This window comes from Aythya ferina (genome assembly GCF_964211825.1).
Source record: "Aythya ferina genome assembly, chromosome: 3".
NCBI lineage: Eukaryota > Metazoa > Chordata > Aves > Anseriformes > Anatidae > Aythya > Aythya ferina.
In genome coordinates this window covers 6,303,866-6,317,644 of record NC_140298.1, presented here as the reverse complement: position 1 = coordinate 6,317,644, position 13,779 = coordinate 6,303,866, and positions in this window count along the sequence as shown.

The window sequence follows — 13,779 nt, the reverse complement described above, 5'->3', positions numbered from 1 at the left end:
TTGGTAGTCTTGGTGCTGGGCTCATCTGGCGGCTGATCTACCATTGATGCTAAGCTATGGTGTGTATGCTTCATGGGTAGCAAACATCCCTGTCTGGGGGGGGCAGAGCTTGGTTACTGACCTTGGGCAGCATGAGGAAGGTTTTGGAAAGTTGGCGGTGAAATGTGTGCATTTCCATGACTTCAGAAACCTGTACTACCTTTGTGAAAGTGGAGGAGTGGCATAAAGTATTGGAAAAGATTTCCTGGGGAATGGATTTGGCTTTAAACAGGATCGTTGGTTCCATAGCTGATGCTCCAACAAACGTTGTTGACATGAAGCAATTTTTATCAATCATGTTTGATGGTGCAGATTGGTGGTGATGCAGAGCTGAAGGTGGCTCTGAGCAGATCTGTTCCGGTGTATAATGAATGATAAATGCTGCTGAATGCAGCCAGTGTGGAAACAGTGTGTTTTCTCTTTCTTGCCAGAGCAAATGAAATAGTGTCCACAGAAACCAGACCACTGGTCTGTCGCGTTTGTTCAGCTTCAAAACTGGTAGTTTTATAAGCCTCTTTAGCATGACACAGCTATCCCTTTTTGCATTGAATCCCTGAGGTTTCCCTCATATCACGCAGGTTTGCATCAGGTAAAGATCTGGGTGCTCCAGGATGATTCCCCACAACTACTCATCTCACTTTGCCTATTAATTTAACAGCTGCGCTCTGAAAAACATGTCAGCAGAGCAGGACAAATTAAGAAGTTTGGAAGAATGTCCCTGTCCTGATCGAGGGAGGACTAAATCTAATTCAGCCTCCACATCTGTTTACGGTGTCAAATAAACAGCTCTGTACTTTCAAAAAACAGAGCAGGTCATAAAGAATCCATTTTGAAAAGCTGAATAAAAGAAATTGGAAAGCCAAGAAAGTGGCTTTTTGAAAGCTCTTCAACTGACAAAAGAAGCAAAAATCAAAGAGCAGAAAGAGAAAATTGTGTAAGCATTATTAATCTCAAAGGGTGACTTGTCAGCAAGTGAACTGCATGGGAGATAAATGTGGACAATGGAAACTTCAATGCAGCTTATAAATGGGGACAGAATACAGTTCAGGCTGAAGTCTCGGAACCCCACTGGGGCAGATAACCCGCGACAGAAGTCGTCTTCAATTAAAACTCTTGGTGCGCTACAAAGGTGACCTTGAAAATGGCACTCAGAAAAGAGATTTTGTTCCTAAGGTGCTGATAGGGACTGTACCTAATGGAACCAAATGTAGTATCAATCATGCTTATGGCTGGTGGCACGGCGCCAAGCGGCTGATTGTAGCTTTTGCTCTAGTTATGTGTTCGTTCCCCAGCTCCAGAATGTCAGAGCAACCATTTGGGGGAACCTAACAGTGTTTGGCTTTTCTCCAGGAGTTATTCCAAGACTTGGAAATATGTCGAGACCAGAGCATAGGGGGCTGCAGTTCTGCTTGCAGTGCCCTCTCTGGTAGATTCTTAGGGGCACTTTGCAGCAACAGACAGATCCCCAGTGTCCTCGCATCTGCAGTGCATTTACTCCCATTTCCAATGATGGTGAGCACTACCCTGGCAGAGCAGCAGCCTTCTGTCCTCAGCTGCTGCTGCTTTTTCTTGAACATAATTAAACAGAGTGCAGACATAGGGGGAATCAGCCTCCAGAGCCATATTTGCAGCTCTGAATTAATTTGCAAGATAAGAAAGGAAATTTATAGAATCATTCCAACGCTCTCAGGAAAGATTAAGTACATCCATGATGCTATAGAGTTAAAGCAAGTTGCACTCCTTCCTGAGGGCAGAGGGGTTTTTATAATGCCGTTGTATGCACCCTGTAAAATTAAGGTAGTGTTGATAGACCTGATATTTAAAATCTCACCAGTATGTTATTCTTTTGAATTACTTTACTTATTTCCAACCTTTATTATCCTCAGTACTGCAGATGATGGAATGAACACACGGTGATCCCGAGTATGCAGTAGTGATAAGGAATGTTGTAGGCACGCTTACTGTATTGAAAAGTTTGGTGTAGGGCTATGGGAGTAAGGGGAGTGTTTGGTATGCTGAGGACTTTATCCCCATTTGCCTGTTTTCGAAAAGAAGGTTCAGATTTTCTTTGTACCTGAAAGAGATTAAGGCAGGCATAAATGCCAATTCAGAAGACTTGATGCAGGTTAAAGAAAATGGAGATAATCAGCAAGTAAGATTTATTCTCTTTTGATAGCATGTTTCTTTCCATTAAGTGTTTTCCATGCTGTTCAGACACCTGTCTGCCTTGTGCTGACCATGTCGCAGGCAGGACTCGCTTATTCTTACCGGCACCTGGCTCTGCTGCTGTGTCCCTTCCTCCTGGATGAAAAGCTTGCTGCTCTCTTCCCTGCCTCGCTGTTGGCTTGTGTATGGATGCATTTAACGTTAAACCTTGGCAGATAACGTGGCCATTTGTAACGCCTTGTTGGCAAGGCTTCTCCTCACATTGCCTGACTTGACAGTGAGTAGTTCAAGCCAGTTGCCACTTGTTTCAGGTAGCCAGAGTAGTAGTTGTCTTTGCCTGTATTTGTGGTTTGGTATTGTTCCCTAACTGGCCTGGGAGCCTGGTTTGCCTGGATGCTCCCTCAGGCTACAGAAGAAAAGCCATTGGAGGGGATCTGTTTTAAAGCTCCATGGGACTGCTCTCAGTTCTGTGTTCAGCCCAGTTGCCCAGCAGTACGCCTGGCTCAGTTAGCAGGGCTGTGGGTGGAAGGACCACCAAGTGTTTTGTGATCCAGTCTGTACAGGGGCAGGGCAGGCATTCCCTCAGTACTCACACCTGATGGCTTTGGTCCCAGCTGCACAGCTGCATTAAATGATGGATGGCCTTTTGTTGCATTTGTCCTTTTGGGTAAGTATGGTTGCATTGTGACGGTGCCATGAGCACACAACTGTCTGGGTGGTAGAGGCATGCCAGGGAAATTATGCACTGAGAAGCTGTGCATGTGGAAAAAGTGCCTGAGGGAGTCCTCTGGAGCCAATGTCAATCTCCTCTAGACTGAAACGCCAGCAGAGCTTCTTAACAGGGAGATGTTTTGTACTAGGATCAGAAAAGCTGCCACAAAAAGCAAACCAGGTACTTGGGCTACCTGCTCCTGTACAGCTCCAGTCCTTCCCTATGGGCTGTACACAAAGCATCGAGTCTGGTTAAAGCTGTAGTTCCAAATCCTGCACATGTAGTGTTTTTTGCCAGAAGGGGGAGAAACAGAGTCAGAGCCTCCCTGAGAGCAGAAGCCTTCCCTGCCACGCCAAAGCCACGCGTGCTTTTGTGTGCGCTCACCTGGGTGCCACAGGCACCCTCCCTCAGCTCTGCCCGGGGTCCCTGCATTCACTGCACCCCTGCAAGGAAACTCCCAGCCCTTCGGCTGTGGGAGATGAGGCAGCGTGTGGGACGTTTAAGTGTGATAGTGTTTTTCTGTGTGAATTTAAGAGGCTTAACCTTCATCCCATCTGAAGCGTGAGGTGCCGGTGTGGGTCTTCACAAAAAGCCTCAGTCACCTCCCTCAGCAGGTGCGAGGGACATACTGCCAGGGAACTGCACCTTTTGTAACGAAGGTTGGTGACTCTGTAATCCCTGAAAATGCTGCTTGGGGACATATATTTCAGTGGAATAACTCATTGAACTTCTAATTCACTGAAATTGCCTACAGTCTATTCTGAACATGATTTAGTGGATTGTTTGGAATGGTACATGTCAATTTGGTAGAGCCTGGTGCTGAGGGTCCATTACTTTGTTCGTTCTGCAGCCCCCTGAGTGCTCCCAGGGAGTGTTCGCACCATCAGCGTAGCCATTTCATGCAGGGAGGATCTTGGAGGATCTTGTGAATGTCATTAAATGTAAGATAAGCTAATCAGCTTTTCCTTCGTTAATGTACTGTATAAGCTAAATGTGCCACTGCTGTGAGTTTTATTTTGGACACCAAAAATATCTCTGGTAACACTGAAGCAGGACAATTAGTCTAAAATTTACACTGTTTGCTCCCGCTGAAAAAAAGACTAATATCACTGTCCCTTCTCTCTGTTAATCTGATCTGTGTATCTGCTGCCTCTCCAATTAGCTTTTTTTTTTTTTTTTTTTTTTTTCCAAAAGTTAATGAGAGGAAACATTTTGCTTTCTTTCTCCTTGTGAAGATAAGTCTGTTCTGTGTTTTAGAGCTGCCGTTGTAGATTACTGTGTAGTTAATCAAAGCTGAGGCTTAACACTTCAAATCCAGCTGCTTTTGGCAGCAAATGCTAGTGGGTCAGTAAATGCACTTAGCCTAGATTAATATGCCTTAGAGCAATTTTCTTTGGGGAGGAAACAGTTTTCAAGTTAGCATTTATCTTCTGCTAATCCTTGGTTTTCCTTAGATTTCTGAGCTAGGATGGTTTTACAGTGCTCTCACAAACTGCCTGGCAGGTTGCTGGCAGCCTGTTAGACACTCAGGATATATCTTTATTGTAGAGGAACAGGGGCAAATCTTCAGGTGGCGTAAAGCCATTATTGATTTGTTGTATTTGCAAAGCTACCTAGTAGTCTCTCTATTCTTAACAAAACATGTGGCTTTTACTTTCTCCCGGTTTTGTTAATGTTATTTCTGGAAATGTGAACAGCAGAATAGGGTTCTGATTTTTCTGTGGTTCAGGGTTGTTCCCTGGAAAACCTGCTGTCTTTTAGTTAGACACCTATTCCTTAGTAAGGCCAGGTATGTCCTAAAATAAAATTTCATCTTGTTAACAAGCGAGTATAGGCGGGGATTCAGCATTCACTCATTTCCAGCATTTGGGAATACTAAGGCTCACCTTGGTCATGTTTTATCTACGCTTATGAGGAGATAGGTTAAGACTTGGGTTGCTGTGCCAAAAGAGTCTCTGATAATTTGCTGGGGGAGGAGGGTCAAAGGGAAACCAAACACATTAGAGTACCAGTTTCTACCTTTTTTTTTTTTTCTTCATGTTTTTATAGCTTTACCCTGCTATGTCTTGCTAAATAATTCCTATTGCTCTTACTCCTGTACAGCGAAAAAGACCAGAGTAATACAGCATGAAAACCACAGATAATGGGTGTGGGTCCTTTCTTGCTTTCCCACTTCTATAATATGAAATGTCTTGCTGCTCCCTGCTCAGCTGATATTGCTACAGATTATTGGAGTGAAAAGCTGTAAAATAGATCCTTGATGACGCATGTGTTTGAATTTAATGGTTATGAAGAGATTAACCTTGATCCAAGAGGAGTGACAACCTTGTCTTGATTTATAACAAGCAGTTATGATACTGGAGAAACTTAATTGTCTTTGAATGTTCTTTGTATATGCATTGTATTGCATTGGCTGCTGTGCTATTTGCAGAAAAATAGTCAGCATTTCTGTGAGTAAACACCTACTGACCATCTCAGAAATAGATGGTTGGCTCTATCTAAATCTCAGTATGTGCCTCAGTGGGGCATCCAATACAGATGTGTGATAGCTGCTCATGATTTAGCATCTTTGTGAAGGCAGGTGTATGTATTCAGAGCAGCTAAGCTTTGTTATTACTGTTCTGACCTTTCTCTGAATAAATCTCACTTTTCAGAAGCTCCAGGATTTCAATTACCTGAAATACTGTAAATGGCAAGAACGTTGTAAACTCGGAGGGCTTGTATTCCTTAGTAGTAAACAGATCTTAGTGAAAGAGAGCATTTAAACACAACGTTAATGCTATGACAGCATGTCTATTAATGATGAGCTTTGCAAGCATCAGAAGACACCTGTCTGTACTACTGCTGCCTGGCAGCCTGAATGTTCACTGAACTCTGCTTTTAAGTGGATTTACAATTTAAAAAGCAAAAATGACTTCAACAGGCAGTAACACTAGGCAATAACATTTTGTTTCAAAGCATAGCCTATCGTGCCATCTCTTCACAATTGAAAACAGTTTTTCTTTAATTCTGCATGAGTGTGCTGAGAAGAGTAGCAATAACTGAAGAATATCTTATTCTCCTCAGATGTGATGTGAGAAGCTGTTATTAAATTTGCCATTTTCAAAAATGTCTTTTGTTGAAGCTTGGTGACTGGCAAATTGCTATAAAATAATACCAAACAGTTAGGAATGCCATCTATATTAAAATAATTTTATTGCTCTGTTCTCGCACTTTGATTTAGCTTTTTAGCCTTATTAAAATCCAGAGGGTGAGGTGGCACATGTTTAAATTTGCATACTGATCCATGTTACCTGAAAATTAAATCAAAGATCAAGCCCACAGTGGATATGTATCATTTCATTTGCAGCGTTGTGAGTTACTACTTGCACTTCAGGCAAGCTCACATTACAATTTCCCTCCCTTCTGAACATCAATTTTCTTGGCAAGAGGAATTTGAAGCCACTGATTAGGTTTTTAACTTGGCTTTCCACCACCAGATGGATTTATCAGGACCGAAAGTCTGTTTCTTCTGTCTACTGTGAGATGCAGGGAGGAGCAGGAAAGAATAGCTGGGAGTTACTGGAAAATCATGGGTTTGTGGGGAGCCCTAAGGTACCCTCCAGATTTCCTGATGCTTGTAAGGGTCAGCATGTCAGAAGCTCTTATTTATGCGTCTGCTGATCATTGAAGACAAGGGCATCCCTCAATTTCCTTTGTAGCTACAGAAGACTTCCAGTTGTGCTGGCTTCCAGCTGGAAAGTTCACTAAGCTTGATTACATCTGGCTGAAAGGCGAAGGACTTCTGGCACACTAAAGTCATTTCAAACACTGTAGCAGAGTACTGAAAACATCTCACCTACTTTTATATTTGCTAGCTCTGAAATAAGCAGGCGTGTTAATACCTGTTTTCCTTATGTGTTCTTCAGCATGGCTTCCTAAGGGTGGCTGGCCAGTATTTTAGTTCAATGTTTGTGATTTCAGCTTTTTTTGTATTATGCATTTGCTCACTTTCCCTGTTAAGTAATTGACATACGCTTCTCTTCATTGCCAAAATGTTGGTGTATCTCTTCCTTCCTGCTCTTACTGCTCTTCTGCCAGTTTTGCGGTCCTTCTGCATATTTTTGCATCTTCGAGCTTTTTGCTTTTAACTCTCCCTTGCAGTTGACACCATCTGTATCACACTGCATAGAAGCAGTCTGTCTCAGCACTGAGTGCTGAAGAGATGCAAGTGCAGAAAGCCAAATGAGCTTCCTCACCACTCACTTCACAGCCTGGTGACAGGAGGCCATGCCTGAAGGGGATTTTATTCAGATGGAGACATCAACTGACAGCACTGGATATTGCAGTTGTTGCACACCAGCAAGAGGTCCGTTCCGAGTTTACCTTTTTGGTTTCTTTAGAAAACAGTGACTGGGATATATTGGAAATGAAGCTGGGTTACAGAACATCACTTTTCACTAGTACTTGTGTTGCCAATAACTCTGTCATAGACCAATGCTGCAGAAAAGCAGTTCTGTGGCTACTGTAATGCTTCAGCTGCAAGCTACAGGTGAAGTAAAACTGCAGACAGTCTGTCTACAGAAGGGCTATTTATGTTAGCATCCTTGGTAGTACTTAAAATTTTCCACATCAGAAGAAAAGCAGATTTTTAAAGGATGCACAGATGGGACTGTCTCACAACTGGATGAAGGCACAGCACAGCACAGTGTGATAGCAATTCTGCCCCCCCGTGCAGTCAGCAGAACAGCCCCTGTGTCCTAGGGCAGGGCGCAGCTGCAGCCCTCGCGTCCCCTGCAGGCTGTGCCTGTGCCCAGCTGACATGCCCTGCGGTGGGGACCCAAAGATCCCAACATCCTGGCCAAGGAAGGACGTGGGTGATTGCGAGGTGATGCAGCTGCACCGTGCCCTACACGGAGGCAGATACAGTGAGCCTCTCATAAGCCTTTTCCACTTGACTGACCAGAGCATGCAAACAGTTATGTTCCAAAATATTAGTTTTGTCACAAAACTCATGAAAATGAGAAGAACTTGTTTTGTTTCCTTATCTATTATTTGTCTGGACACAAGCCTATATTTTCCCTTTCACTTGTTCTGCTCCCTTATAATCATGATAATCTTTGAAGCTGACTGAACTGGATTGCTTGTGCCTATGCATGGGAAGCCCTACAGATTTTCGCCTGGTTTGATTTTGAAGGGATAAGAAATTCATGGGGAAAAAAAATAATAATCTTGTGGTTTAAGTTCATTGATGTTTCAGGGCACATGATTCACTGGCAATCCCTATTTTCTGCTAGGCTCTGTGGATTTAACCGTGAGTTTATAGGATGTGGCTGTGTCTCAAGAACAGCGTGTGCAAGAGATGGAAATCCAATCTGGAAATGGCCTGCTTAAAAAAATCCTTGCCAATCTTGACTTCAGTAACTATGCTTCTTAGTTCAATTACTGCTGATGATATTATGAGATGGTGCTAGTAGAAAACTTGCAATTTGTGAGGGCAGCAGTGCTGTTAGGAGGAAGAGAGCCACAATGGGCACCGCAATTCAGAATTTTTAGTGTTGTTTCAGCAGTAGACCACCTGCCGCAAAGCTTCCCTTTTAGTCCATGTAGATGTTGTATATTGGCGGGGGAGAACTTGTTTTCCTACAGAAAACATTCAAAATGAATGGAACGTCTTCACTAACTCTTACTGGAGCAGTGAGCAAGATGTTTCTTCATTGTCATCTCCTAACTGCTCCTGTACTCTTATCTGCCCCCACAGCTGTAAAATAAGCTTTCTGATGTTTCACTTGAGCTAATCTACAGCGTACACACACCAAGAGATGAGGTGCAGTGCTGTTGCCGCCTACCAGACCTGAACAGATTGCGTTTTGGCACATTTCGTCGGGGCTGATGAGCCCCCCGAGACGTGCTGAGCAACAGCCCTGATAGCGAATTGATCCGGAATGGCAGCATGCCCTCCTGTGCTCAGCTCTTGGCAGGCTTTTTCTGGGCTTGCTGGTCACCACGATGGATGCAGTCTCTCTTTGAAAGGGGCAAAAAGTAAAGATTTTTATTTCTAAAAAGGAGTGGGACTGCCTCAAAGGCACTTGAATATTCATTTCCTCTTGGTACTAACAAAGAACATTGGCAGCAACTTGAAAAGTTCAGGCTACGCTCTGAACTTCCCGCTTCCACTCCACAAAACACTCGATTTTTTTCATTGTATTGATGTTTTCTATTCAAAGCCTGTGCTTTTCCTACCTGCTGGGAATGCAGCTCGTGGATCATACTAATTTGCAGCGGAATGCAAGAGCTTCCTAGCAGTTTGACTCTAACAACATCTTGATACCAACACTACTGGACAGTTATCATGCTGTTGTTTGCACAGTTGTAAATTACACAGCACTGTTCATTCCCGTTGTAATGAGAGCAAATAGTCCAGGCTGTGGCTGCTGTATGTGTCTCATGTTTCTAAGGAGATGGGGCAACTTTCAAACCTAACGTAGGAAAGGCTTCAGAAAAACCTGCTGTATGAAAGGCTTTGTACAGAGCTGGGTGCTGTAGCAGCAGAGACCCAGCAGAGGAGCAGAGGGGAAATCCAGTTATCTCAGGGGCCTGGCAAAGGCCAGAGTAGCTCTGCACCCATTGCTGCATTGGCAAGGATCGGTTTGTGACATATTCTTCCATGTTGAAAAGGTGATAGGAAACAAGGTGGGATTTCTAATATCCTCAGTTGTTGCTGGGTCTGAGCTGTGAGGCCTGGAGCCAGATATGTAGGCTGAGAACTGGATTCAAGGAGAGGGACTAAGGGTAGAGAGGATGCAAAAAAGAGAGGAAAGTCTTTAGAAATATCCCCAACTATTAGACAATCAAAAATGAGCATTTAATCATCCAGTAATGTGACTTTGTTTTCCCAGGGAGGCTGCATTTCAACACTTCATGTCTGCCCAGCCTGAGCTTTTGTGATGATCTGATTGCTTTTGATTACTTGAGATTGTCATGAAGGGCATGGGTATGAATAACTATAACTCGAGTGTTTTGTCAGTTGCGGGAGATGATCTGTTTAGCTATGCAGGCAGAAGAGCAGCTCAAGTTTTCACATAATCAGCTGCTCAGATGCAGACAGCCTTAAAATTGTGTGTGTGCCAGATAAAGGCAGCCTGTTCTGTGTGTTCGGCATTTGTGTAGGTTTTGCAGGCACGTTTGTGGAGGAAGAGCTAGCTGCTTAATGAGGGGGACAGGAGTTACTGAGTTTCCTATGCTTTATTATTATTATTATTATTATTTTACCTTGGGGGAAAGAGAGAGGACCCTCCTCCGTCTGTTGACCCTGACGTTGTCTGACAGATGAGAAGTTTCAGGCCTTGCTGTTCAGAAACGAGTGATTTCCAAACAGCACGGGCTGCCATGCTATACACTTTTGTCTTGAAAACCAATTTCTTTCTTAGTTAAGATGAGGGTATTTCAAGAAAGAATTCCCAGCCCTGAGGAAACTCTCAGGGCTTTCCTCTGCTAGGAAAGTTCAGTGGCACGATGTAACCGTTGGTACCTTACTAATCATTAAGAAAATTATCATTTAAAAAAGCGATATTTTGGTACCCACAGGCAATATCTTTATTGTTATTTCCGCTGTTGTTTTTCTCTTGCTACTGCCTTGTTTCTCCGTTAACGAGGATAGATTCAAAGGAGTTTATCCCAAGCTTTCAGCTGGTTTTACAGGGTGCTTGCATACAACAGTGGGCTGAACACTTTGGGCTGAACGTATTACCCTTTGGAATGAATAAGATGATAACGGGGTGTGTGCTTTACTGTCCTTATTGTGCTATTTCTGTTGTTTTCACTCTGAACATCCTGCTACCGTGAAGGATACAGTGCAGTTTCTTTGACTGCAATTAATACCTTTTTATCATTGTGCCAGAAATGTACCCTAGGATGATTCTAACAAGATTTAAGCTCATTTTTATTGAAGTTTTTGTCTTCTCCACAATTCATGACTATGAAATGCACACGAACTGTAGGACCATGCATCTTCTGCACTTAGACAAAGACAGCTTGTGCCCTCTGCTCAGCCACCACTGTTTTAGACACAAGATGGATGATAGGAAGTGGGAGAAGGCACGGAAAAGTTGGAACCCAGGAAATAAAACACATGTTCGAAGTAGTTTCTTTTCTCAATATACACTTGTATTAAGACATTTGCAGGGATTTTGACAGCCTGGGGTTCTTTGCACAGGAGAAGTCTGACTTATAACTAGATAAACATGTTACTACAAAAGGGAAAAGGCTGGGGGATCCTGCTCTTTTTGTAAAGTCTTTCTGTGCCATCCATAAATGGAGTAAAAAAGAAATCCCCCCCCCCCCCCCCCCAAACAATAAGAAACTGAATAAAGTCATGAACAGAAAAGACACAGGCCTGACCTTTCTTTTGAACTATTGAGCCACCATTACAACTACTCTGAGACCAGTCCTGATCATTTAGAGGGTTGTTCTGAAGAAAGGCAACCCCCTTTTTTCCCTCCTCTTTCTCTGGCAGAAGCAGGCTGTGTGAGCTTATAGTTTTATTTATTTTCATTAAATAGCTGCTACAGTGTGAGGAAACCCCTCAGAACAGGAGCGGTACCCCAGAGGCAGGAGGGCTGGTGGTTTCTGGGGTACAGCTTCAGGACAGGACAGTAATGGGGCACAGCAGCAGCCTGGGTGCCCCACCAGGAGCCTCTTGACATGGGTGCCTGGCACCATTTGGCAGGGGTGTCTGGATTTAATAAATTCTGAAAAAAAAATAAAAATAATGAAGTCTGAAGTGTCAGCTTAGGTATTCTGGTTTGAGGTTTTGCTTTTTTTTTTTTTTTTTTAAATGTTCTTTCATGGGCATTAAAAAACTAGATGGCATTTTTGCAAACTGAGTAGCACTCGGTGTGGAAACACACTTGCTCATCAGTGAGGATTAACTCCCTGCTGAGCTGGCATGCTTTTCCAGCCTCTCTGCATGCCCAAGCAGGGTGGGCAGCCGTTAAGGGCGAGTCAGGTACGGACTGTATGCTTCCCCATAGCTCTGAACGTGTGGACAGTGCAGCTGTAACCTGCACCTTGTTGCTGGAGGCAGATCACTTAAGACCCCTTAAGGTCAGTGCAAACATGCTTCTGCAGGCTCAGTAATGTCAAAGACTGTCAGGGAAAGAAGTATTGCAGGGACTGAGGCACCGTCTTTTATTCCACCAGGTGATGAAGCCGAAAAGAGGCTAGCTTTGCCATTTCTGAATGTAACAGTTCTCAAATAAAAGAATATTGCAGCTTCTGCAACCCTGCTTGGGAAGTGCAGGAACCAATTTTAATCAACTGTTACACAATTTGGAAACTACTTTTTTTTTTTTTTTTTTTTTTAATGATAGGCTTGTGAAACTTGTGAATGGGAAATGGCAAACTTTAATGCAGCCCCCACATATACTGCACAATCCCAATTACAAGTCTGTTTTTTCCTGTAAATCTTCTTTTTTTCCATTATCATTCAAGTATGCTGCGTCATCATATAATTACATACAGATAGGTGCCAATTAGTAGTGATGCTACAGTAGACCCTTAAGTCAGTTTCTGACATGCATTTTTCCACTGTACACATTCATTATTGGCGTAATACTTCTCAGTAACACCTCCACTGTCTAAGTGACAGCAGTACAACTCACCAGTTTGATATTTCTGTTGTGTCTTTACAGGAAAAACTGCTGGAAAAGGCAACCTATTATTCTAAAATCAGCATTGCTGAGTTCCTGCTGCGTGCATGTGAAGTTATAGCAGAAACTGGAATGAGCAACACAGCTGAAGGCAGGTCCGTAGCAAACATCAAACGCCAAGCAGTCACTCAAGAATCAGTTGCGGGGAGCACCAAAACAAAATACTTCGCGTGTTTGAATACCTGTTGGCATGTTTCCTGGCAAGAAGGTAAGAGTGTTTTTATATTAATTATAAACTAATCATTTATTGCACCCTTAAGTGTATTTAAATATATCCTGTGAGGAGTGCAAACATGATGTCTAATGAGTAATGATGGGATTCAATGATATGCTAACACTGCTCTATAAAACTGAAATCTCAACAACAAAAATTATTCTCCAGTTCTCTAGTCCAAAATACTTGATACTTCTCTTCTACTTGAGGCTTCTGAAAATATGAGTATTCTTTACATAGGGTGCTGGAATGTCCTGGAACAGGTGTTTTTCCTCTAGTTAGATGGATGAGGAGTTCTACAGGCAGCTGACAGAAGTATGGCACTTGGATGTGCACAAGTCGATGGGGCCGGATGGGATCCACCCAAGGGTACTGAGAGAACTGGCAGAGGAGCTGGCCAAGCCACTTACCATCATTTATCAGCAGTCCTGGCTATCGGGGGAGGTCCCAGGTGACTGGCGGCTAGCAAATGTGACGCCCATCTACAAGAAGGGCCGGAGGGCAGACCTGGGGAACTACAGGCCTGTCAGTTTGACCTCAGTGCCAGGGAAGCTCATGGAGCAGATCCTCCTGAGAGTCATCACGCAGCACTTGCAGGGCAAGCAGGTGATCAGGCCCAGTCAGTATGGGTTTATGAAAGGCAGATCCTGCTTGACGAACCTGATCTCCTTCTATGACAAAGTGACGCGCTGGGTGGATGAGGGAAAGGCTGTGATTGTGGTCTACCTTGACTTCAGCAAGGCTTTTGACACCGTCTCCCACAGCATTCTCCTCAAGGAACTGGCTGCTCTTGGCTTGGACTGGCGCACGCTTCGTTGGGTTAGAAACTGGCTGGATAGCCGGGCCCAAAGAGTTGTGGTGAATGGAGTCAAGTCCAGTTGGAGGCCAGTCACTAGTGGCATCCCCCAGGGCCCGGTGCTGGGGCCGGTCCTCTTTAATATCTTCATCGATGATCTGGA